This window comes from Trachemys scripta, chromosome 22, assembly GCF_013100865.1.
Source record: "Trachemys scripta elegans isolate TJP31775 chromosome 22, CAS_Tse_1.0, whole genome shotgun sequence".
Taxonomy (NCBI): Eukaryota; Metazoa; Chordata; order Testudines; family Emydidae; genus Trachemys; species Trachemys scripta.
Genome location: NC_048319.1, coordinates 15159864 through 15184849, shown reverse-complemented (window position 1 = coordinate 15184849; position 24986 = coordinate 15159864). Strand labels below are relative to the sequence as shown.

The 24986-nt window shown below is 49.0% G+C and overlaps 1 protein-coding gene across 2 annotated transcripts in view; it reads right to left on the bottom strand.

Annotated features, from left to right (window-relative positions):
* Positions 1-21250, bottom strand: part of LOC117868902 (ceramide synthase 2-like) — a 107131-nt gene extending 85881 nt beyond the window's left edge. Inside the window, exon 1 of one of the 2 annotated variants that reach the window (XM_034755282.1) lies at positions 21141-21250. The gene's annotated coding sequence lies outside the window, so the exon portion shown is untranslated. Of the gene's footprint in view, positions 1-7771; positions 7792-21140 lie in introns of those variants that run through there. The other variant, XM_034755283.1, reaches the window with a different exon arrangement.
* Positions 21251-24986: the final 3736 nt, after the last annotated feature.

Sequence of the window (24986 nt, the reverse complement as noted above, 5' to 3'; positions counted from 1 at the left end):
TTCTTAATGATGTGCCGGTAACTTAAGAATATCTCAAAAGGATATGGATCGGCAAAACAATTAGACTTCCAGCTCTTTGCGGTTCTTTTCGTTCTCTGTTTGTACAGAATCCAGCACAATGGGGTCCTTGTCCAAGATTGGGGTCCCTAGGCACTACCATAGTAGTAAATATCATCATTAGTATGGCCCAATATATTATTGACATTGGGACTATCCCTGAAACATTAAGCATTAGTCACGGTACTTATTACTGCCAACAGTCCCATCACTCCCTAGATTCCAAGGCCAGAAGGAACCATTGTGATCACCTACTCTGAGCTCCTGTGTAACAGGCCAGAGCACTTCCCCAAAATAATTCCTAGAGCAGACCTGTTAGAAAACCATCCAATCTTGATTTAAAAATTGTCCATGATGGAGAATTTACACAATCCAGGGTAAACTGTTCCAGTGGTTCATTATCCTCACTGTTAATAGTTTACCTCTTATTTCCAGTCTAAATTTTCTAGCTTCAACTTTCAGCCACTGTTAGACCTTTCTCTGCTAGACTGAAGAGCCCATTATTCAATATTTGTACCCCACATAGTCACTGCCTAACTTTCTCTTTGTTAAACTAAACAGATGGAGCTCCTTGAGTCTGTCACAAGAAGACAGGTTTTCTAATCCTTCATTCATTCTCATGGCTCATCTCTCAATCCTATCCAATTTATCAACACCCTTCTTGAATTGCAGGCACCAGAACTGGACACAATATTCCTGCAGCAATCACACCAGTGCCATATAAAGAGATAAAATAACCTCTCTACTCCTACTCAAGATTCCCATTTATGCAGCCAAGGATCACATTAGCTCTTTTGTGCCACAGCATCACAGCTCCGGTTTAGCTGATTCTACATGATGACCCCCAAATCTTTTTCAGAGTCACTGCTTCCCAGGATACAGTCTCTCATCCTGTAAGTGTGGCCTACATTCTTTGTGGATGTAGATACATTTACATGTAGCTGTATTAAAATATGTATTGTTTGCTTCTGCCCAGTTTCCCAAGTGATCCAGATCGCTCTGTATCAGTGACCTGTCCTCTTCATTATTTACCACCTCCCAATTGTTGTGTCATCTGCAAACTTTATCAGTCATGATTTTATGTTTTCTTCCAGGTCATTGATGAAAACATTAAATAGCATAGTGCCAAACCAATCCGTGTCCATATACACCATCCTGCAGCCTTAGCATTGCATTTCATCTAGGACGTTAGTGAGCAGCCCTGCAGAGTACAGCCCGGGGAGGGTGTATATGTGGGTCAGACTCACTGAACCAGGGAGTCTTTTCTGTGCCTACACAACCAACCCAGAATTCCACTATAAGCCTGAGGCTTCCGCACAGAGCCAGTCTGTTTACACTCGAAGTGGGGGATTATCTGTGCTAGGGACACCTGTCCATTGTTGTCCGAGCTCAGACCATTACACCTATAATAATTTAGGGACAGGAGAGGAGCCACCCTTGAACACAAGCCACAATGTCAGCCATAACCATTTGAATCTCCATATACAAAGTTCCCATCCCTCGTTCTCACAGCACATCCCTGATTCATGCTGGCTGAGCTCACAGTTTATTTTTAATACACAGCTACTGAGGCAGCTGAAGGACACTTTCTCCTCACATCAATTCGCCGCAAACTGATGCAATTACCAGGGCAAAATAACTTTATGAGAAAATCTTTATCATGTGTCCAGTGATTATTGTGGGAACTCTACTTCCACATTTCTACTTTGCAGTTTGAAGATAATGCTGAAATTGCATCCATCTTTCCCTTAAGGACATTAAACACAGCCTCTGACTTCACAGCCTCTGAGCACTTCTGAAAGGGCAGTTTTCATATACATGGAGAAAGACAGCTGGAAGAGACAGCCAGACAATCAAGAGGCAAGTTCCCAAAGGAAAAGTTTTGCCAGGGCCCTGGCTGGGGGAGGTAGTGCTACATCCTGACTGCAGCCAACATCCCCTTCTTTCAGAACTAGTTTTGTCATTTATTATTCTGACTGGGTGCATGGAGACTACTTAATCTGCAAGGCACATGCCGTTCCTGTGTCTGGTCATTTCTTTACTGAGGAAGTACAATACTCTGCAAGGCAAAAGGGAAGAAGAATTTCCTAATGTTTTAGAAGTGAGCCTAATAAACCCATGACTCAACATATAAAAAATCCCAACACCTCTCTAAAGTCAAATCACTCTGTTTTCTAGAAACTAACTTAAATCATATCAAATCACAGAATCCATTTTCTGTTTATTTCAACTAAAATAACTTACAAATAAATCATAGTAACTGAAACTAAACCTTATCAGGAGAAGTATCTTCTAGTGGTTAGAACTGGAGACTCAGGTCTCCTGCTTAATGAAAGAGAGGGATGGAAGCCCTGTGCACCAATGTAGGTGTGAGTAGGATGTAAATAATAAATAATAATAATCAGGACTCCAGGGTTCTATCCCCAACTATGCCACTGACTCAATGTGTGACCTGGGGTGAATTATATCTGGATTTACCCATCTGTAAACATTACTTACCTACCTCACATATTTAAAGACCTCTCAGGTCTCCCCTCAGTGTACTCTTCTCAAGCTAAACTTGCCTAGTTTTTTAGCCTCTCTCATAGGTCAGGTTTTCGAAATGCTCTCTTCTGTACTCTCCATTTTGTCCACAGCTTTCTTAAAGTGTAGCTCCCAGACCTGGGCACAGTACTTCAGCTGAGGCTTCACCAGTGCTGAGGAGAGCAGAACAGTTACCTCTCTAGGTTTTACACATCACACTCCTATTAATAAACCTCAGAACAGTATTACCCTTTTTCACAACTGCATCAAATTGTTCACTCATATTCATGATCCACTATAACCCCAGATCCTTTTCAACAGTACTACCAACTACCTAATTATTCCCCAATTTGTATTGTGCCGTGGATTTTTTCTTCCTATGAGCAATACTTTGCACTTGCCTTTACTGAATTTCATCTTGTTGACTTCAGACTAATTCTCCAATTTATCAAGGTCTTTTGAATTCTAATTCTGTCCTCCAAAGTGCTTGCAACCCCTCCCAGCTTGACAATGTTGAATAGTACCAGACTCAGGACTGGCCCATATAAGACCCCACTAAATATGTCCTCCCAGTTCAGCAGCACATCATGGATAACTATTCTCTGAGTATACGTCTCCAGCCAGACATGCATCCACCTTATAGTAATTGCCCTAGTTTGCTTAGGAGAATGTCATGTGGCACTGTGTCAAAAGCCTTGCTAAAATCAAGATATATCATGCCTACTGCTTCCCCCATCCACTAGGCCAATAACCATGTCAAAGAAGGAAATTAGGTTGATTTGGCATGGTTTGTTCTTGACAAATCCATTCTGGCTATTATTTATCACTCTATTAGCCTCTAGGTGCTTACAAATTAATTGTTTAATATGTTCCAGAATCTTTCCAGTTATCAAAGTTAGGCCGCTGGGCCTATAATTCCCCAGGTCCTCTGTTCTCCTTTTTAAAAATAGGTACTATGTTTGCCCTTCTCCAGTCCTCCGGGACTTCACCCATCCTCCATATATTCTTGAAGATAATTACCACTGGTTCCAAGATTGCTCAGCTAGTTCTTAAAGTATCCCAGAGGGCATTCTGTCAGGACCTGCTTACTAGAATATATCTAACTTATCTAAATAGTCTCTAACTCATTCTTTCTCTTTTCTGGCCTGTGTTCCTTCCCTCATTGTTATCTCCGTTATGCATCCTGTCACAATTAACTTTCTTAGTGAAGACTGAAACAAAATAGGCATTAAACACCACCGTTTTTTTTGGAGTTGTCTGTTATTACTCTCCTTCTCTGCTAAGTAGTGGACTACTCCTTCCTTTGTCTTTCTCTTGCTCCTAATGTATTTATAGAATCTCATCTTATTGCCTTTTTATGTCCCTTGCTATGTGAAACTTATTTGGTGCCTTAGCCTTTCTGATTTTGTACTTACACACCTTTGCTATTCTTTTGGGCTCCTCCCTCACAATCAGTCCATGTTTACCCGTTCGTCAGTTACACTGTAAGGTGAGGAGACCAGTCTCAGACTTTCCTACATCCAGCTGATGTTACAGAGAGCATGGAGCCCACTTTGTAAGGGGCGAACAGCAAGTAATAGATTCAAAACATGCGAGAAGAAAGTTAATTTTCTTTTGAATTACAGGTCAAGTGTAAACCTACAAGCCCAGAAAATATAGTCCTTAAAGTGAAACCCACACTACAAGTGTCCTGATCTGAACAGTGCTGTGGTGCCTGTCCTCTGGAGGAGGGCACTGGGGGAGGGGATGTTCCAGTGGACCTTTGCTCCTGGGTGGGTTTAAGCCATTACTAAAATGCACCTACCTCATTCTTTGGAGTGGAACTTGAGCAAAGTGCAGATTCTTCCAGTTTCACAGGAAATGGAGATAAGCAAATCTGAAACAGCTGAGCTCATGCTAAAGCAACACTAACTGGATGCACTACCAGAGAGGAAGTTCAGGAAGAGGTCATTCTTGAAAGGCCTCGCTCAAGAGGGATTTCATAAGCAGAAGAGAGCTGGGGGAAGACAGTCCAGACTCATGGTTGAGTGGGTCACTCAATGATGATGTTTCCCTTTATCTTTAAGATATTCTCTGGCTACCTGCCTGTGACCTAATTGCACCTGAGGCATCTGCAGAGAAATCCCCTAATACGGCCATATGGCAAAGTAAAATCCCTCGCTCTAGGGGAGGAAGCCAAGGACAAAATTATTTGTGAACTGCTTGTATACATGGGACAGGGAGCTGCAGTAAACTTCAGAAAACTGGAATGTGGCCAAAATTCTAGAGCATCTCCAGTTGCGTGTGTGTGTCAGTGCCTATATTTCAGGCTTTGGGGATAAGTATCCCAAACCCCTTCCCCAGCTGCTGTGCTGAGCACAGGTGCAATACTGCCGCCCAGCCCCTACTCAACAGGGCACACAGTGGGGAGAACAGAGGCCCCAGCAGTGAGGTTAGGGGGCAGCTTCCCAGCCGAGCCTCTTTTCTGGAGCTGCCATCTTGTGCTCCAGAATTGAAGCTTTCTTTTAAAAAAGAATAAAATGAAGGCCCTGTCAGCACTTAATAGTGCTGTTTCCGCACACACTTCCAGCGATCGCTGGAGCTGAAGCAGTGCTGGCCATGGGTTAGCTGTAAGTGCAGACAAGGACAAACATGGCTCAGAACCAGTGCAGCTGCATGGATTGCTAGAACCGACTGCTGACATGGTGCTGTTCCCAAGCCTAGACAACACCACGGGCTCTAGTCCCTATGGCCAAGAAGGTAACCTTCAAACTGTGAGCAAAGTCTGACTGAGTGTGTAGGCAGCCTGGAACAATAGGTCAGAGCAGGTGTAAACTGCCCCAACCCATCTCAAAATTATCTGAAGTACCAACATCATTACCTCTTTCACGGGTGGTCCTAAAACAGAAGATCACATTACAGAGTTCTGCACAATCTCCAGTGAGTGGCATCCCAAATGGACAGGGCCTAATAGAGTACCACTACACTTTCCCCTCCCCCCCACCCCCAATGCAGCCCTTGAGTGAAGAACAGCTAAGAGGGGATTTGTGGAGAACGCTGCCTGAAACAGCCTAACTCGAGATCCTAGCCTTGCAAACTGACACCATCACCCAAACCCACTTCTGGCTGCCACTACATGATAAAAACTACAAGCCCCCTTCAAAGATGACACAATGCTATGCATGTCTTCCAAAAGACTATATCACCTGAACAACTGCAGACCCTAGACAGTCTTTGGATAGGAGCCTGAACCACATAATCTGCAACCCAACTCCTGCATCTCTGATTCTGATTTAAGAATGATGGGTCATTCAGGTTAGAGGAGGAGAATGCCATTTTGGCCTTGAGTAAGAACCTACCACTTCACATGTAAATCCTGGCATCAGGGGAGGGCTCTTAGTCCCTTGTGCTCTTCTCTAGGATAAACATTTTCTCCTAAGGCAGGGGTTCTCAAACTGGGGGTCGGGACCCCTCAGGGGGTCACGAGGTTACTACATAGGGGATCGCGAGCTGTCAGCCTCCACCCCAAACCCCGTTTTTCCTCCAGCATTTATAATGGTGTTAAATATATAAAAATGTGTTTTTACTTTATAAGGGCGGGGGAGGGGGGGGTCGCACTCAGAAGCTTGCTATATGAAAGGGGTCACCAGTACAAAAGTTTGAGAACCACTGTCCTAAGGGGAGCAGTTTTGGAAAGAAATATAAAGATGCAAAGAACTGAAAGGCTTGTAAGCAGGGTGCCAGGTCCTACAGAACCATGAAGCAAGCCTTTCACAGACTCAAGAATGCACACATATGTGGGGAGGGAAGCTGTCTCCCCCAGATCTTACTGAGCAAGCAGCAGATAATAGACACAATGCAATAAATAGCAGAAAACTGGGAATTCCGTAAGGCCTTGTCTTCACTAGGCTCCTCTCTGTCGTTACCAAGACATGCTAACTGCCTTGCCCAGACTAGGCTTTTGCCTTGTGTGAGCTAAGACACTGAGGGTCTGTCTACACAGCAGTCAGGAAGTGTGATTCCCAGGGTTACACACACTAGCTCTGCTGGAGCTAGTTGGCACAGGCTTGGGCTAGCCAGCTGAGTTTGTACCCCGAGGGTCAGGTGGGATTGTACATGAGTGGCTAGCCAAAGGGCCACACTGCTAGTTTTAGCACACTAGGTCGAGTAGAGCTAGAATGTCTATGTCTACATCTACCCATGCAGGAATCGCACCTCCCAGCTGCAGTGTGACCTATCCTGAGGCCTGGTCTACACTACGAGTTTAATTCGAATTTAGCAGCATTAAATCGAATTAACCCTGCACACGTCCACACAACGAAGCCATTTATTTCGAAATAAAGGGCTCTTAAAATCGATTTCTGTACTCCTCCTCCGACGAGCGGAGTAGCGCCAAAATTGATATTGTCATTTCGAATTAGGGTTAGTGTGGCCGCAATTCGATGGTATTGGCCTCCGGGAGCTATCCCACACTGCACCATTGTGACCGCTCTGGACAGCAATCTGAACTCAGATGCACTGGCCAGGTAGACAGGAAAAGCCCCGCGAACATTTGAATTTTATTTCCTGTTTGCCCAGCGTGGAGAGCTCAGGTGATCACGCAGAGCTCATACGCACACGTAACAATGCAGGCCGATAATCGAAAAAGAGCACCAGAATGGACCGTATGGGAGGTACTGGATCTGATCGCTATATGGGGAGAGGATTCAGTACTAGCAGAACTTCGTTCTAAAAGACGAAATGCCAAAACTTTTGAAAAAATCTCCAAGGGCATGATGGAGAGAGGCCACAATAGGGACTCAGATCAGTGCCACGTGAAAGTCAAGGAGCTCAGACAAGCCTATCAAAAAACAAAGGAGGCAAACGGTCGCTCTGGGTCAGAGCCGCGGACATGCCGCTTCTACGCTGAGTTGCATGCAATTCTGGGGGGGCCGTCACCACTACTCCACCTCTGACCGTGGATTCCGAGGCGGGGGTAATCTCATCAGCTACACCTGAAGATTCTGTGGATGGGGAAGAGGAGGAGGACGACGAACTTGCGGAGAGCACACAGCACTCCGTTCTCCCCAACAGCCAGGATCTTTTTCTCAGCCTGACTGAAGTACCCTCCCAAGCCAGTATCCAAGACCATGACCCAATGGAAGGGACCTCAGGTGAGTTTACCTTTTAAAATATAAAACTTGTTTTAAAAGCAAGCATTTTTTAATCTTACTTTGCCCTGAGGACTTGCGATGCATTCGCGGCCAGTACAGCTACTGGAAAAGTCTGTTAACGTGTCTGGGGATGGAGCGGAAATCCTCCAGGGACATCTCCATGAAGCTCTCCTGGAGGTACTCCAAGCGCCTTTGTAGAAGGTTTCTGGGCAGTGCAGCCTTATTCCATCCTCCATGGTAGGGCACTTGACCACGCCATGCTAGTAGTAAGTAATCTGGTATCATTGCATGACAAAGCCTGGCAGCATATGGTCCCGGTGTTTGCGGCATTCAAGCAACATCCGTTCTTTATCTCGCTGTGTAATCCTCAGGAGAGTGATATCGCTCATGGTAACCTGGTTGAAATACGGGAATTTAATTAAGGGGACAGAGGTGGCCGTTCCTACTGGGCTGTTTGCCTGTGGCTGAAAAGAAATCCTTCCCTGCAGTTAGCCAAGCGCGGGGGGGATGGGAGGAGAGGAATTGGCCCTGAGATTTTCGCGTTTGGCTAGCAGGGATCTTCCCTGATACCAGCCACGTGGTGTGGGGAGGGATAAAGTGATCATCCAGAGAATTGGATGGGGGGGGTAGTTTGTTTGCTGCTGCTGAAGGTTAACAGGAAAACCGCAGCACTCAACGGGCTTTGCTTGGTACGTGGGAAAGGAGGGCGCAGAAGCCGAAAGACAATGGCTTACCATGGCCGCATGCAAGCCGAATTCTGTTGCCCGGACCTGCGTCTGTGATCTCTAGCAGCAAAGCCACAGGCACTCAATATTAAGAGGCAAAATGCGACCTTGCACAGAAATCATATGTGCTATGTAATGTGAATAGTGTTGGTCACCATGAAAGAGTATAAGCATTGTTCTGTAAAATGTATCTTTTTAAAAAATTCTCTCCTTTTTTCCCTCCCTCCAGCAGCTGCAAATTTTTCAAGCCTCCCTCCTCCGTCCCGAAGGCTATCTCAGACAAGGCGTCGGAAAAAGAGGACACGAGACGAGATGTTCGCGGAAATCATGGAATCCACCCGCAGTGAAAGAGCTCATCTGAATGAGTGGAAGGACACGGTTTCAAAGTATAGGAAAGATGCCAGTGAACATGAGGACAGGAGGGACCAACGTGAGGACAGGAGGGATGCTCGAGATGAGAGGTGGCGGCAGGAAGATTAGAGGAGGCAGGATGCAACGCTGGGGCTGCTGCATGAGCAAACAGACATGCTCCGGCGTCTGGTGGAGCTTCAGGAACGGCAGCAGGATAACAGAGTGCCACTACAGCCCCTGTATAACCCCCCTCCGCCCTCACCATGTTCCATAGCCTCCTCACCCAGAGTGTAAGAACGCGGGGGGGGAGGCTCCATGCACCTTCCCATTCCACCCCAGTGGACAGCCCAAGCAAAAGGCTGTCATTTTTTTAACCTTTTTTTAGTGGCCTTTCCCTTCCTGCTGATCCTCCTCCCAAACCCCACCCGGGTTCTCTCCCTCTTTATATAATCAATTAATAAAGAATAAATGATTTTTAAACAATAGTGACTTTATTTCCTTTGAAAGCAAGCTGTGATCGAAGGGGGAGGGTGGGTTCCTTACAGAGAATGAGTCAATAAAGGGGGCGGGTTTTCATCAAGGAGAAACAAACAGAAATTTCACACTGTAGCCTGGCCAGTCATGAAACTGGTTTTCAAAGCTTCTCTGATGCGCAGCGCTTGCTGATGTGCTCTTCTAATCGCCCTGGTGTCTGGCTGCGTGTAATCAGCAGCCAAGCGATTTGCCTCAGCCTCCCACCCCGCCATAAAGGTCTCCCCATTACTTTCACAGAGATTATGGAGCACACAGCAAGCAGCAATAACAATGAGAATATTGGTTTGGCTGAGGTCTGACCGAGTCAGTAACGATCACCAGCGACCTTTTAAACGTCCAAATGCACATTCTGCACTTGCTCAGCCTGTAGTTGAACAGGTCCTGACTCCTGTCCAGGCTGCCTGTGTATGGCTTCATGAGCCATGGCATTTAGGGGTAGGCTGGGTCCCCAAGAATAACTATTGGCATTTCAACATCTCCAATGGTTATTTTCTGGTCCGGGAAGTAAGTCCCTTGCTGCAGCCGTTTAAACAGAGTAGTGTTCCTGAAGACGCAAGCATCATGAACCCTTCCCGGCCATCCCATGTTGATGTTGGTGAAACGTCCCTTGTGATCCACCAGTGCTTGCAGCACTATTGAGAAGTACCCCTAGCGGTTTATGTACTGGTTGGCGAGGTGGTCCGGTATCAAGATAGGGATATGGGTTCCATCTATCGCCCCACCACAGTTAGGGAAACCATTGCAGCAAAGCCATCCACTATGACCTGCACATTTCCCAGAGTCACTACCCTTGATAGCAGAACGTCAGTGATTGCATTGGCTACTTGAATCACAGCAGCCCCCACAGTAGATTTGCCCACTCCAAATTGATTCCCGACTGACCGGTAGCTGTCTGGCATTGCAAGCTTCCACAGGGCTATCGCCACTCGCTTCTCAACTGCTCTCATCTTGGTATTCTGGTGCTTCAGGGCAGGGGACAGCAAGTCACAAAGTTCCATGAAAGTGCCCTTACACATGCAAAAGTTTCGCAGCCACTAGGAATCATCCCACACCTGCAACACTATTCGGTCCCACCAGTCTGTGCTTGTTTCCCGGGCCCAGAATCGGCATTCCACGGATAGAACCTGCTCCATTAACAACATGATCTCCAAAGCACCGGGGCTCGTGGTTTGAGAGAATTCTGTGTTCATGTCCATGTCCTCATCACTCTTGTCGCTGCACTGCCGTCGCCGCCTCCTCCTCGCCTCGTTTTTCTGGTCCTGGTTCAGCATAAACTGCACGAGAATGTGCGAGGTGTGTACAATGTTCATGACTGCTGTCTTGAGCTGAGCTTGCCGTGGTATGGAGTCTGCAGTGTTCACCCAGGAAAAAAGGCGCGAAATGGTTGTCTGCCGTTGCTTTCATGGAGGGAGGGGTGAGGCTGTACCCAGAACCACCTTCGACAATGTTTTTTGTCCCATCAGGCACTCGGATCTCAACCCAGAATTCCAATGGGCGGGGGAGACTGCGGGAACTACGGGATAACTACCCACAGTGCAACGCTCTGGAAATCGACACTAGCCCCGGTACATGGACGCACACCACCGAATTAATGTGCTTAGTGTGGCCGCATACATTCGACTTTATACAATTTGTTTCCAACATTTGAATTCTGTAAATTCAGATTAATCCCGTAGTGTAGACATACCCTGAGTCTTGCTCATCTGTGACCTGTGAAACTCTAGCTGAGAAATGCATACCTGTTAGGATTTTAATTCCTCTAGAGATCTTTGGTTTTAAAGAGTGCCAGTTCCAACGCCCTGACAAGTCATCACAGGATAAAGAGACATGCCAGTCTAGCAGCTAAAGATCGGATGCTACAAAGTGATTTAGCAAAGCACTGATGTCACAAAACGAGCTCCATTGGGTTGGCTAATGAGGCAGCTCTGATCAGCAAAGCAGATTCCCAGATTCTAGCTACCCCAGGAGGAACAGATAGAAAGTACAGAGGCAGGTGTTTGGATAATGGCTGTAGACTTACCATCTGCCACTTTATTTTCTCAATAACCAATTACTAGAGTCATTTCACAAGTGGGATTTCTTTTTTTTTCAATTTAATTCTGCCTGCAAAGCAAAACACACCCTATGACTGGATCTCTTGGCACAGACAATCACAGAAGAATGAGAAGAGAAAAGACCCAATAAAGCAGCCAGTTCACCTCCCAGCCAATGCAGGGTTGCTCTCTATAATAGTGGAGAAGTAGCCCTACTAGGAGTTAATGCTGAGAATCCCTTTCTGTTTAAAGGATGACGACTCTTAATGCTCTAAAATCTGCATGCTTATCAGATTGCCATGAAATCTGATGTGATCCAAATTTGGGCTCATTTGACCAAGGGGTTTCTGAGATACACCCTCCACCCCTGCAATAAACAGCTTTCTAAAGGGACATTCTGGTAAAGATGTTTTGCTCAGACCTAGAGATCAAACAAACCATCACTCTGATCCAGGCACAAGAGTCTCACTCACTTGAAGGTTGCCCGCAGAGAGTACCTGGCACCAGCTAGCCCTTTCGGGAGCAAAATTCAGAATGTTATTAGCACGAGTTTGGCTCTCCAGTTAGGCTCTTGAGTGAGGGTCATGCACCGAACAGATCACAGGGAGCATGTGCAGAGAGTGAGGCTAGAAGGATTTGTAGGTGGAAAGAGTTCACTGCAGCTGGAGAGCTCAGGGGAATAAGCGGTAAGCCTTTGCTGCCCAATTCACCCAGACATCGATGGTTAAGTCCCACCTTGGGCAAAAATCTGGAAAGGCTAGGTGGCATATTGCTGAAATCTGTCACTATCGGGTTTCTTTTGTATTATTTATTATTTTTATTTGGGGGTATTGTAATCAAATTATTTTTGTAAAAAGATTAGAGGTGAATGCTTGCTAACAAGGGAGGGGCATTCTATGCCTCTAGGAGTAGGGGGAATAGGGATGAGAGGACTTTGGACTGCAGAGAGGATCATGGAGATGGTGATGGAGGAGGCCAGGGGGACTGAGGGGGGGAACATGGGGGTGAGTGGCATGGGCATCTGTCAGCACCACATTTTTCCTTTGTGTGTGTGCGCCATGTGTGTGCAGGCCCTACCCTGCAAAGGGAATCTGAGCACCTCTTCCTGAGCTGGGACATGGGAGCCTTGCCTCTCTAGGGGTATCTGAGCCCCAATCCCAGCCCCCCATGTGTGTGCCAGTACCTGGGGCCCCCTGCCCATCTAGGCCCCTCCATGCCCCTCTTCATGTGAGCCAGGTTCTAGGGGACTTGCCTCTAAGTTGCACTTCTTTACCCCCCCCCCCATGTGAGCTAAGATCTGGGGTGCCTTATTCCTCTAAGGGCGTCTGAGCCCATCTCCCTACCACCCACCTCCATGTCAGCCAGGATCTGGGGAAGCCCTGCCCCTCTGGGGGAAGCATAGAACCAGCATGCTCAGAGTCTGCACCAAGAATACACTGCTGAGCCTGGGGTGAGGAGCTGAGAACTGGCAGAATTCAGAAACTATCCTGCACTGGGGAGGGAGGAAGTGAACCCCTACTCACATCTCAGCGCTAGGGGTTCAGGCTGTATTCAGCGCCACTGGTTAGTACATTTCAGCTGAGAACATCTTATTGAGATGAATGGACCACTTCACATCTCTCTGAGCCTGCTATGCTGCTCATGGATGAGTAGAACCCTCCATTCTTCCTCTAGGTTCATAAAATATTAGAGCGAAGCACCAGCTCTGCTCTCCAGCTAAGGTTGGGAAGCCCTTCCTATTTAAAGGATGATTATTCAGGACAATCTGTGCAAGCATGTGCACTTACTCTAAAATCCACCTGCTTATACAGATTGGCTTGACATTTGCTTTGCCTTGTGGGAGCATAGGGTAGGGTTAGTGATCCAAATGTGGGGTCATTTGAGCAAGGGGTTCCCGAGACACTGCCCCCAGGAAAAAAAACAGCATTTCATTAAGTTCACAGATTCTAGCAACTTTGAAGTTTGAAACCCACCCTGGTCAGCAATCTGAGACTGAATTATAAACATCTGGGGAAAATCTGCCTCTGTCAAGGTGAGATGCGTTGGATTTTTGTTTAGTTGTTTAGTATTTTTAAAAATGTAATGCAAGTACAGCGGATATGTAAGAAGGCTCTCAAACTATTTTTGAAAAGAAAATAAATGACACATGCAAATGCTCATCGGGAGGATAGCATAGGTGGGGACAGGGAGAGAGGGGTTTGGATCTGCAGTGGGAGATGGGGTAGAGTGGGGAAGGGGATAAATGGGAATGGGTAGTAGGAGAAGGAAGAGGGGTTAGGGGCTCAGGTAAGGGGGAGTGGGCAGGGAGAGGACAGAAAGGGTTGGAGAATGTAAAAGGTAGCAGAGGAAGGTGGGGGGGGGCTGTCAGCCTTGAATTCTCCCCTTCCGTGTGTGTACTGGAATCTGGGGGGACCCTGTTCCTTTTGGGCTGTCTGAGCCCCTCTCCTTGTTCCCCATGTGAGCTAGGATCTGGATGGGGGGCCGAAAGTACTGCAATTTTAAACATCTGAAATTCAAAAAATAAATAAAGTAACCCCGGCAGGGAGGCGGGACTAGCCTAAGTGTGTGGGGAGAGACCCGGTTTGAAGGAGGGGTGGACTGGTGGACCTGGGCATGGCTGAGGAAGCCTGGCTGAAGCAGGGGCAGGAATCCCAGTGAAGGCCCACCTCACTATCGACAATATCTGTTTCAATAAAGAACTTTGTCAGTAGCAGGCAGTGGGGTCTTCAGTGCCTGTTTCAATACAGAATTGCATACATTTTGTAGGTAGCAAGGTGCTGGGGTATTGTCAGTAGTGAGGTGGGATAGGAGAGCAAGCTGTGGGTTTGATGATGGGTAGGGGAAAGTATAGGGTTAGGTGGTATCCTGGGTGCAGGTGTGAAGAGACTGTAAACAGAATGAAGTAGCTGTTAAATTTTACAAGCATGGTATTCTTTCGGGGGAGTAAGCTCAGGGCTTGAGCACAGGGCAGGTGCAGGTCCATTACAGTGAAAAGGAATGTGAGTACAGGGGTTCTGGGCATCGCTCAGGAAGGGCACAGTTAAAGTGGTGTGGCCATTTACCTTAACTCTGTATTTCCTGGTATCAGAAGTTTGAGTTTTGCCAGACTGACGTTCTGGAAGGGTAAGAGCTATCACCTGGTAACCTCAACTTGCATTAATCAAATTTTGTGCCATTTCATTGTAGGTGTTTTAGTGCCTTGTCCGGTACAGCTTTAGAAGTCTCAAGCTATAAGGCTTCCATCACTTCCCTTCGGAGATTATTCTGCAGCTGAATGAGTCAGATCACTGTGGAAACGTATGCAGATCTTCAGCCTAATTTTCCTTTCCTAACTTCCTGTTTCACCTTCCTGGGCCGCACTAAACAATCCCCCTCTCTGCTTGATGGCAGACGTGAATGCAACATGATGAAGACAGATTTGTGTGCAGGACATTCTGCAAACCATGCTGCAGTGGGCATTCAGCACACAGCAGATAACACATGCTTTTTCCTCTCTGTTAAACGATATTGGTACTTTGTGGTCCAATGAAGCTATCCTAGAGTGCATCCCTCTGTGAAATCACTGATATCAGGGAATGCAAGATCACCGATCAACCTCTCCCCTACAGCCTCCCTTCATTCATTTCCAAATCTTGTCCTGCCCTCTGATGTCTCCTTCTCGATATCTCACCATCAACATAACATGGCCAAAAACAAACTGATCTTCTCTCCCATGCCTGCCCCATCATTCTCTGTTCCTATGAACCGCACTGCTATTCCCCTGTCCATCAAGCCTATAACCTAAGAGTCACCCTGACCCCTCTCTCTCCTTCATTCCCCTTATCCAGGCTGTGACCAGATCCTGCCACTTCATCCACCGCATCTCCATGCTTTAGAGATTTCAAGGCCAGAGGGGACCCTTGTGATCATCTAGTCGGATCTCTTCTATTACACAGGCCAGAGAACTTCTCCCCAATAATTCCTCTGTAACTACCACAGATCTTTTAAAAAAGCATCCAGTCTTGTTTTAAAAATTGCCAATGATGGAGAATCCACCATGACTGTTGGTAAATTGTTCCAACAATTAATTACCCTCACTATTAAAAATGATTCAACCTTCTGTGCGTGTCCAGCCAGCTAACACTGTTCTGCAGGCCCCCCAATCTCTTACCTTGGTTATTGTTACCTCCTCACCCCAACACTGCCAACATGCACCCTCCTTTCCACCCATTCACAGTACTGTTGCCAAGACAATATTCCTTGCCTACTCTCTGGTCAGATCACTCCTCTGAACTGCTCTATTGACCCCCCTCCTTCTCCACTACCTCAGGTGTAAGTTTTCTGTCCTCACTCTCAAGGTTTCCCACAACTCTGACCCCCATATTTAGCTAACCTCATCTCCTTTCATACTGCCCTCCCACCCGCTCTGCTCTCAGTGCCACCGTAGATCTCCATTCATCTGCTTCTCCTACATACATGGTAGCACTTTCTCCCAGCCCACCCACTACAAATGGAGTGACCTCTCTGAGCTGATCAACAAGGCCCCAGATGTTCCTCACTCAAGTTCCTCCACTTCTGCCACAAGGCCTACAAGAAACCAGCCAAATAAAACGTCTACTCACCCCTCAATAAAACATACTTTTCTGTGCTGCCACATGCTAGCCTTCCCTGAGTGTGCACTCTCCCTGATATCATATCCCCACCACTCCCTTTCCTGCTCAACTGCCCCACTGCTATCTGTTCCTCCCTTGTCACATTATGTCCAAATCAGTTTGCAAGGTACTCAGGGGAGGGATCATCTCTTCTGTCTGTTTTCAAAGCACAGCTTGGGCACTAAATAATAAGCAATAACAACTTCTGAAATAACAACTGATTTTCCACTTTAAAGCAGGAGTTTGGCAGCATGTTCATGAAATTCTGCTTTAACATGCACGCTCCATCAGCAGACATGCAAGCACCAGCAGATCCTTGGCTGTATAGTACCTCTTCTGATCTCAGACTTCCCCATGGTCCTGGTAAACAATCAGGAACAGAGCAAAACCACAGTTCAGACAGATGGCAGGAGAGGGTCAAGAATCATCCTCCCAGCCTGACCACTACTTCCTGTACCAGTACTTTCTGGAGGAACGTGAAGGGGAAAAACAGACAAAGAAATGATGATCCTGTCCAGGGAATGGAGAGTGCAGCTTCCCCTGCTGCAACTCTGCATGGAGCTCTCAGGGAGAATCTGTCTTATGACTCCGCGGGCCGGCAAAGAACCCTCCAATGAGACAGCTCCAGAGATTGCTCTGGATCCAAACACATGCTCTTCCTTCAGGCTTCTCTGACCCTAGGATTTGCTGAGTTGTCAGAGTTTCCAGCTGTCAAAATGTCCAGATTTTTATGGCCAGCCAGGCCACATACTCTGCCTTGCTTCTCTCTACAGTGCTACTTGACACAACCTGCACATGGGGCCCCGAGGGCTCTTAACCTGTTTAGAGCTCTGCAGACTGTGAACAGCTCTACAGTGACATTTACTCTGACGAGTTCCACAACCACATTATGCTCTGGTCAGCAAAGATGTGCAACTGCCTGGCTTCAATGCATCTATCTATACTCTCTCCAACAGGCAGATCAGACAAGAAAGGGTAGCTCTGAAATCCTTAAGTTCCTCATCTGTGGCATTAGCTCTAACCACACAGACTGCCACAGGCACAAATTCGCTCCTCAGTTGTTTGCCTTTTTCCTTACATCCAGTGAGAACTTATGAATGTCTCTGTAACAGAGTATGGCCATAGGAAAGGCCAAACCACCCCAAAGCCCAGCAGCCTTGTTAAATATCACGGGGTGACAGACACGGCAAACAGCCCCTCCTGACACGTTTGCTATGAATTCCCTTTTGGGCCCAAGAACTTTGTTAGGATCAAAGACGTGGTGTCTGGGATTCACAGAGATTCTCAGCAACAAGAATGACATTACAATATTTCTAAGAAGCTCCACTGCCCTTAATAGCTGGCATGGGGCTGTGATATTCAGTCCTGAGACCTCTAACTCTTCTTCACACCAGCTATCATCTATGCAAATAAGCTTTTCACTCAGAAAGACCTTATGAAATAAACAACTGTCCTCATGATCATAGTGAAAAAGCCTGGGCACACCCCATTACCCTCCACCGATAATGTGGCCTTGGCAAGACAGCTGTAGCAATTTCCTGTAGCTGGGAAGCCTGCAATTGCAGACGCAGGCTATGCTTAGATGTGTTTCTGCCAGAAAATCCACTTGGTAAGCCATCATTTAAACCTTGTGAAGCTGTCTATGTGGCTCAGCTGTGTACCCACAAAGAGGCTTAAGGGCTTTACCTTTAAGAGACAGTGTTCCCTAGCTGCTGTGGGGACTGCAAATAGAGAACTTATCCAGCCCTCAAGAGTTTCCATTTGGCTTCTAGGCCAATACACTAGGCCTCCCCTCATTTCCTCCTCTGGCTAGAGTGATTTGTGAAGGAAGAGCCCTATCACTGTCTGGAGCTGCAGTACAGCGGTAGCTCCTCTGACACCCATTGCAGAACTCAAGGAGGGGAATTAATCTTCATCAGATCTCAGCCTCCTTGCTTTGACAGAGGGAGGGACTGCAGAAACCACACAGCAATTAAACCCTGCTTAGGTGGATTTGTCCTGCCTCTAGCCACGGCAGAGTGGGTTAGAGCCCAAGGAGCCCCTTGGAGCAGCTGGATACTGCATTCACAGGAGCGCCTTCCTACTTGGGAGTGACCATGCTGGCTGCAGACCTAGAAATCTCCTCCTACTTTACCTCCTCAGTATTGTTCTGCCCCAGGAGATCAGGATTACTGAGGGCAGTGGTTTTCAACCTGTGGTCCGCAGACTATGTCTAAGATTTCCAAAGGAGTCCACACCTCCATTTAAAAATGTTTAGGGGTCTGCAAATGGAAAAAGGTTGAAACCCTGACTCAGGGTAAGGAACCCACCCTTTAGGCAGAACCTCATCAATCCGTAATACCTGGTGTGCCCTGGCACTGCCCAGCCACTACCAGTGCTGACTGCTCAGCAGGACTGACATCCAGACCTTCTGGGCAAAGGAGAGGCATCTCCCTTTCAGCCGAGTTTCAGACACACCGTGCCACTTTCCCAGGTTCTGCTCCAGCTCTGGACAATGCAGCACTCCCAGGAAAGGCCCCATGGGGTATGTCTATATGCAAAGAACCCCATGTTACTGAATCTCAGAGCCTGGGTCAATTGACTTGGGCTGCGGGACTGTTCAGGCTTGGGCTGGAACCAGGCTCCAAGGCCTTCCCCACTCATCAGGTTTCAGAGCCTGGTCTCCAGCCTGAGCCTGAACATCTACACTGCTCCTTTTAGCCCTGCAGCCGGAGTCAACTGACCAGTGCCACAGGTCCTTCTTTGCAGTGTTGACATACCCATAGTGTCCATCATCTTCCACTGAACAGCAGGTCACACAAGGCCCTGTGACAGCAGCTTTAAGGGGTTTCCTTCTGTTGACTTTCCTGACAATTACAAATGAGCCAATGGGCTCCTCTTGGATTGGATGTGTTCTCTCAGCTTCTGGTGGTGGCAGGAGAATCACCAGCTGCCTTTGTATTGCACAGGTGGCTAGGGCAGACTACACAGAATCATTCAGGTTTGGCCCCTGCCCTCCACCATGACTGAGGGGCAGTTGGGCCAAACCTGAGCAGCGTTACAACCCCATGCACCAAGTCACAATGTTTAGCATGGGGAGCCGGGCCCAGCCATGAGTCCCAGGAGACGCTGCTGTGGAGCGAGTCATGGACACAAAAGGAAAAGTCACAGACAAGTGGAAAAAGTCACACAATCCATGACTTTTTCCCCCACAGTGACCTATCACCTACTCCGACGTCCTGCATAACGTGGGTCATACAACCTCACCCAATGATTGCCCCACTGAGCCCATAATTTCTGGTTGTACTAGAACAGCTCTTTTAGAAAGAGACATCCAGTCTTGATTTACATCTGGCTAACTTCATCTTCCAGCACTGGCTCTCGTTCTGTGAGATTAAAGAGCCCTCCACAATCAGAAATCTCCTTCCCAGGTAAGTATGTACATGCCATGATCAAGGGAATGGAGCATGAGATGCTCCACCTTTTTTTGCTCACTTTGACCCCATCCAGAGTTCCAAGGGCTCCAGGTTTGTAGATGGTGGGCTTGCTCAGGCAGGCTGACCAGAGTCAATGGGTCAGACTCTGTGGGTCACATGGCCAGGAGGAGGACAAGGTACTTCAGGTCTTGGGGGGGGATCTCTGGAGCGTGGGTCTTTAACTCATATGAGGGAGTTCTCCCAGTTAAGGAAGTCTAGAAAAGCCACAGGAATGTGCAGTCACCTCTGCAGGGCAGGAGAAAGGCAGCCTGTACCCTAGCACACCCCATCACATGGGCCCCGCCATGACCCTGCCCCCATGCAAACAGAGGCTGACCCTCTCTCCTCCCAGAGAGGCAGGAGTAGCAGCAAAGCAGTGGGAGCACCAGGATGGCCCCCCTCTTATCCCAGACAAGCTTGAGGCCTTTTTCCCTAGCCCCTAGGTCCGGGGGGGGGGGGAGCGACAGGGGTCCTCTTTTCCCCTGTAGAGGCAGAGTCAACAACAAGGGGAGCCCTCCAGTTCTGACCCACTGTGCTCTTCCCCTCCTGCCACACACAGAGATCTCCACTGGGGAGGGGTTGGCAGAGCACCCCCAAGCAATGGGTCATTGAGATACATGGGCAACTCTGCCTCTCAGGGCGATTGTCTCAAGCTCTTTGCAGTCTCAGGCAGACATTGCATCAGTGACACTCAAGTCACATTTTTAAGATTTTCTGCCCTACTGGAAGGGCGTGATTTGTAAAGTGCACTAATGCATAGCACTCTGCCTGCCTGTATATTCCCTGCTGACACCTCGGGAAAGTACCTACTTTGCTTTAACATCAACTCTTTTCTGTAGACAAGCCCACATTTACCCCCGCAGGAGGACAGAACCATTTGCAGTGGGGGGAGGTATTAAAGCACAAGTGGTTTGGGGTTTTCAAATGGACCCAGGAGTGGGCTAAGGAAGCGGTTCTCAACCAGGGATACATGTACCCCTGGAGGTGTGCAGAGATCTTCCAGGGGCTACATCAACTCATCTAGAGATTTGCCTAGTTTTACAGCAGGATACATAAAAAGCACTAGCAAAGTCAGTACAAATTAACATTTCATACAATGGCTTGTACTTACCTTTCAGTGTAAGTATATAAATATATAGAACGTATAAGCAATATTTATATTTCAAGTGATGTTAATTATATGGCATAAATGAGAAAGTCAGCAATTTTTCAGTATTACTGTGCTGTGACACTTCTGTATTTTTGTCTGTTTTTATAAGCACTGCCAGCCGTGAGCCGCAACTGCCTCCCAGCACTGTCAACCACGCCCCAGCCCCTCGCCCCCAGAACCTGCCAGCCTCCATTAACTCCTCCCTGGGCATCACAACCCTGAGGGCCCCCCTCCCGTTCTCCTGTATGTATTGTCAAACGTGAGCCTCGCCCCATCTCCTCTGGGCACCGCTAGCCCTGAGCCCCTCCCCTTGGTCTCAGAGCTGCCCCCAGCCAGACATTGCCAACAAAGCTCATGCACCAACTCGCCAGGGCATAACCAGCTCCAACTCTCCCCCGTTCTTGGCCCCGGGGACACTGCCCCTCCCAGACCCCCTTCTCCCTACCCCCCCTCCCGGGACACTGCCCCTCCCAGACCCCCATAGCCCCCCCCCCCCCCGGGACACTCCCCCCCTTCTCGCCCCCCCCCCCGCGCTGGGGCGGCTCTCACCTGCTCCCCGCTGAGCCCCACCGCCAGCGGCTCCGGCTGCCCGGCTCGGCGCGCCCGGGGCAGGCAGGGGGACGGCGGGGGCGGAGCGGGCCAGCGAGGCGGGCGGGCGGGCGGAGCCTCCCCGCTGGAGCCAGGCGGGCCCTGGGCGCTGCCGGGCAGCGGGAAGCTGATGACACAGGGTGCAGGGCAGCAGAGACGCAGAGCCCAGTTGTCTGCATGGCCTCCCTTGAGTCTGACTCGCCCCCACCCAGACTGAACAGCCTTTGTCTCCTGCTGCCTCTGATCTTTCCTTCTCTGTTTCCCATCCCCACGGTTCTCCCCTCTCCTCTCTTGTACTTTTCTAAAGCCACCAGTCCCACTTTCGCCTGGTCTCCGACTTTCCTTCCCAAACATCCATTGTAGTCATTCAAAAACAATCTTTGAATGAAAATATATATAGTCATCTTCTAGTATGCAAATGACAAGAAGCATAAATATGAGCACGTAGTCTTCCGAAAGCAATCACCTGCTTGGATGCTGCTGGCGCGGAACCCTTGTCCGGAAGTCACACATTTCCCCATCCATTCCTCAGGCCCTGTGTTATGTCTAACTCTGGGTTATAACTTGGTGTGGCAGAATTTCATTTTTATTTTTTATTATTTCAATGGATAATATCAGTGTTTTTAAAGCATTTTTCCAATTTTATCCATTATGAGGGGGGCAAACAATAGGGGCCAGACAATAATTATTTAACAACAGTAGATGTTCAGATTCAAAAAATGAAAGTTTATAATCGTTAAAACACAAATAGTCAACATCACATGTCAAAATATGCAAAGTAAATATCCTTAAATTAAACTCTAGTTCTCAAGCTCCATTCTTCTGAGGCCCTGTCTACACCGCTGTTTTGTTGACAAAAGTCAGCTTTCATTGACAGAACCGTGGAGGTGTGCACACTGCAATGCTCCTCCCGACGATTTACTCCTGCTACGCTGACAAAGTTAGATTGACGCAGTGTCAGTGTAGCACAGTGCCTAGGGTTACCATTCGTCCGAATTCCCCCGGACATGTCCGGCTTTTTTCAGTTAAAAATAGCGTCCGGGGGGAATTTGTCAATGTCCAGACTTCCCCCGCCCCCCATGCAGAGCGTGCGGGGCTTACAGGGCAGCCGGCCGGATGGTGCCACTCGCACGGGCTCCGGCAGCCAGAGCCCTTCCTCCACTTCCCCCCTCCTCTCTCCTGCAACTTGAGACCACTCCCCTCCTCTCCCTCCCCCCCGCCGGCCCTGTATTCGCAGATCACCGGCCCTCGCCTCGGCCTCCGGCAGTCTGGAGCTCCGACCCTGCTCCCCTCCCCCGCTGCCGAGCGCGCTGCTCTGCAGCACAGTAAGGGGGCCGGGGGTCAGAGAAGCGGCAGGGAGGTTCGGGGGGGGGGTAGTCAAGAGACAAGGAGCAGGGTTGGATGGGTCAGGAGTTCGGGGGGAGCTGTCGGGGGGCAGGAGTGGGGAGAGGGATCGGAGCAGTCAGGGGACAGGGAGCAGAGGGGTTTAGATGGGTCGGGAGTTTTGGGGGGGGCTGTCAGGGGGTGGGGAGTGGTTGGATGGGGCGTGGGAGTCCCAGGGGTCTGTCTGGGGGTGGGGGTGTGGATAAGGGTTGGGGCAGTCAGGGGACAGGGGGTAGAGTCCTAGGGGGCCAGTTAGGATGTGGGGAAGGTCTCAGGAGGGGGCAGTCAGGGGACAAGGAGCAGGGAGGCTTAGGTAGGGGGTGGAGTCCTGGGGGGCAGTTAGGGGCAGGGGTCCCAGGAGGGGGCAGTCAGGGGACAAGGCGTGGGGGGGAGGGTTGGGGGTTCTGAGGGGGCAGGAAGTGGGAGGGAGTGGAAGGGGCAGGGGCGGGGCTAGGGCAGGACAGGGGCGGGGCTCCTCCCGTCCTCTTTTTTGATTGTTGAAATATGGTAACCCTATGGTAACCAGTGCCTTTGCTTATGTTGCCCTAAATGGCCTCCAGGAGGTGTCCCAGAATGCCCATCATGACCGCCCTCAATACAGGCACCGACTTTCCAAAGTGCCGGAGGGTGCTCGAAACCCGCTTCTGACCCAGGCCCTGCCCCCTCTCCACCCCTTCCAACAGGCTCCACCCCTGCCCTGCCTCTTTCTGCCCAGTTCCACCCCATCCCCCGAGCGCACCGCATCCTCGTTCTTCCCTCCTACCTCCCAGCCTCCTGCACGCCATGAAACAGCTGTTTCGTGGTGGGCAGGAGGTGCAGGGAGGGAGGGGGAGATGCAGATCTGCAGGGTCTGCTCAGCACCCATCATTTTTTCCCCATCGGTGCAGGGCCGGCTCCAGGGTTTTTGCTGCCCCAAGCGGCGGAAAAAAAAAATGCCACGATCGCAATCGGCGGCAGCTCCACCGCGCCACTTTCTTCTTTGGCGGCAATTCGGCGGCAGGTCCTTCCCTCCGAGAGGGACAGGGACCCTCCACCAAATTGCTGCCGAAGAGCCCGACATGCCACCCCTTCCCCTTGGCCGCCCCAAGCACCTGCTTGCTCAGCTGGAGCTGGCCCTGTGTGGGTGCTCCAGCCCTGGAGCGCCCACGGAGTCAGCACCTATGCCTGAAGATACACAGGCATGCACCTCTCGCTTGTTTAAAGGCCTGGGAAATTTTGAAATTCTTCTTCCTATTTGCTTGGTGTGGACAGATCACACAGCATCTTCGCAGCTTTCCGCAGTAGACACGCTCCTGTGTGGTGTACACCGAAGCTGTTGAATCTGCTGGGTCTGTGAGGAGAGGAGGCTGTGCAGTCACAGCTTCGCTCCAGCCAGAGGAACTTTGATACCTATGGGCTGATTGGTAGTGAGATGCAGGAGAAGGGGCATGAAAGGGACATGCAGTAATGCCATGCTAAGATCAAGGAGCTGAGGCAGGCGTACCAGAAGGCATGGGAGGCCAACCATTACTCAGGTGTGGCACCAAAGACATGCTGTTTCTCTAAGGAGCTGTACACCATCCTTGGTGGTGACCCCACTTCATCTTCCATAAGCCCCATGGATACTCTGGGGGGACTGGAGGCAGTGCCAGCAGAGTCAACCCCAAGGATGAAGTGTTAAATGAGGAAGTGGAATTGGGGGAGGATGTGGGACATTCGAGAGGATCATCCAGTGGCACAGCAAGTCAGGACCTCTTTTTGACTCCGGAGGCTCTGGTGTGCCTGAAGCAGGGAACATGAGCTCTGGTAAGCATGTATTTTGCTTTGATACTGCATGGTGAGAGGAAATTGAGCTCTCATGTACTTTGTTATATGGTAGAGGAGGCATAAGGAATAAAAATTAACAAATGAGCCTATGCAGCTACGAAATGGGGGCCTTGTGGAAATGTTTGTTAATGTACACTGGGATGTCTCGGGAATCCTCCAGAGTCATCCCCAAGAAACTTTCCTGTAGGTATTCTGCAATCTTCTGCTGAAGGTTCATTGGCAGAGTGTCTTGTTCCCCCTTCCCCTCCACCTCCACCACCCATCATACCAACCGGCAATTATTTCTGCAGGGACCAGAGCAGCACACAGGCAAGATCCAATTCGAAACTGCACACATGTAGGAGATGCACCCTTGCATCCTGGGTTACCCTCAGGAGTGAGATACCGGGTTTGATTACCCCAGCCTGTGGAAAAGGGTGCCAAAGTTCAGAATACTCTCCCTAGCCCCTCTTTGCAAACCGCACAGACCTTTGTCCCTTCTTGCCCATTCCCTCTTTCAACCCCCTTCGCTCCCCCACACACACACTAAACTCACCATATTTCGGACACTTGCCAACCTCTGTACAAGCAAAGAGAGAGTGAAAAAGAGGTGTGGGTAACTTTTGTGATTCAAGGCTG